This window comes from Desmodus rotundus, chromosome 5 (genome assembly GCF_022682495.2).
Source record: "Desmodus rotundus isolate HL8 chromosome 5, HLdesRot8A.1, whole genome shotgun sequence".
NCBI lineage: Eukaryota > Metazoa > Chordata > Mammalia > Chiroptera > Phyllostomidae > Desmodus > Desmodus rotundus.
In genome coordinates, this window is record NC_071391.1 from 117,085,992 (window position 1) to 117,088,074 (window position 2,083).

General features: G+C 41.4%; 1 non-coding gene across 1 annotated transcript; it reads right to left on the reverse strand.

The window, feature by feature from the left end:
• Window positions 1-1,672: 1,672 nt before the first annotated feature.
• On the reverse strand, window positions 1,673-1,774 carry LOC112303145 (U6 spliceosomal RNA). Its single transcript, XR_002974627.1, has one exon. It is a non-coding gene; the product is annotated as a U6 spliceosomal RNA (small nuclear RNA).
• Between the last annotated feature and the right edge of the window lie 309 nt (window positions 1,775-2,083).

Here is a 2,083-nt window from a genome sequence, read left to right on the forward strand (position 1 = left end):
TTCACCTTGCTTTAGGAAACTCATTCAGTGAGTTTTAGTGTAATATTAGAGAATAATATCTACAATTATCTGAACAAGCTATTAAAATATGTCTCCCTTTTTCAACTACAAATTTGAAGATCACATTTTCTTCCTCTGCTTCAACCAAAACAATGTGTGGCAACGGATTGAATACAGAAGCAGAGAGGAGAGTCCAGTTGCTCTCTGTTAAGCCAGATGATTGAAGAAATTTGCAAAATTGTAAAGTAATGCCAATCTTCTCATGACATGAATTTTGATTTGGGAAATATATTTATTATTCACAAGAATATGTTATTTATATTAATGCACAATGAGTTTAATTTTGAAATAAAATGATATACATTTTATAATTTTTCAGTTTAAATTTCTAATATAATATAGTAAATATAAATAGATATAACCCATATTACCACAAACTTTTGGGGTCCTTCATGATTTGTAAGGATGCCAAGGTGTCCTGAGAATAAGACATTTGAGAGCTGCTGCCTGACATCATACTTTTTGGCTAAATCTGATTGTCCTGGGTAAGACCATGGACTCTGTTTTAAATATTGTTCTTTAGATGATTCTGATGCACAAGCTAGCTTTAGAACCATTGACATAGAGTGCCCCTTTGTTAAAGAAAGTCTCATTCTAGTGTCGAACTGTAGGAACAATGCCAGGATCCAGGGTAGGCTTTAACAGGGCTGTTGGGGACTTTACGGATGCTGCTGGCTCTTCATTACCAGGGAGCAGAGGCAGACTCCCCTGAGCTGGGAGGTGAGGAAGTACTGTGCCCAACTCTTGATCCATCTTGACCAAAAGAAGCAGCTGGGAATCAAACAGAGGGAATGACCCTCAAGAAGAATGGTTTCCCAATTCTGAACAATGGCCACAACTATGGGTTGTGGAGGAAAAAGTCATAGTCTTAGTCAGAAGGAATGTGTTTCTCCCAATGTTCCAACTAACCTCAAGGCCAGAACAGGCAAAGAAGTAGCTTATGGGCCAAATTTGGCTCACAGATATGCATTAGTTGTACTTTCCAGAATGTAGACACTTTCTGGAATCAGTTGGAAAAATTCAAAAATTTTTAAGTTCCAGATTTTTAGTTTATCTTGAACATTGGAAGATCTGGTACACAAGGGCCTAAACTCTACTGAGGCAACAACTGTCTGGAGCTGCACAGCTGCTGTTGCCAACAGTTGGAGCCTGAGCCCTCTAGTGGCCCCCAGCGGCCAGGCCACCTTACTTGTTTATGTGTGTGGTGTGGCCTCTGGGCAGGGGGTGGGGGTGGGGGGGTGGGGGGGTAGGGTGTTGCCACCCTCTTCTAGACTACTCTCAGAGAATGGTGGGATCCTTTGATGGTCTAAGAAGACAGACAGGGCCTGGGGCTGTACCAGTGGACGAGATGGCCACGCAGACTCAGAGTGGCATACCAGAGTCTGCAGTTCAGCATCGGGACTTCAGGTTGGTCTAATTGGCCTGAGCACAAGGGCCAACAGTTCCATCTTTCTATTATTGATTTTAGATTATTGTGCTAGTAATAGCACTAATTTTAGCTCTAAGGGGCTCAAATTAGCTTTAGGCGATTGATGAACTGCATCTTACGGGTGAATATCAGAGCTCAGCATAACAAGTACTCTCCGTGCAGTGTCTTTTTTGTTGTTGTTGAAGAACTATGGAACACTTCATGAGTTTGTGTGCCATCCTGTGCCAGGACTATGTGAACCTTCTCTGTATTGTTCCAATTTTAGTATATGTGCTGCGGAAGCATCTTTTGGACATCACTTGTGTGATCATAAAAAGATCAGTTATAATAAATTCCCTAGTATCCTCCATATGGAAATCTCTTGCTGTGTTGCTGCATTTTTGGATTCAGTCTTTGTTTGTCAAGCCAGTTAAGAAAAGTCACTTCCTCAAGTGTCAGCTATGGATCCGAAAGCTTCTAACAAAGATAAGCAGTTGTCATAGCAAAAACAACAAACCTGCAGGTGATGGATCATGGGACTTGGTTACTGTACTTGCCTTGTGAATCCACACTGCCTTCAGCCTTTGCTTAACTCCACGAGGAGCTTTTCAACAC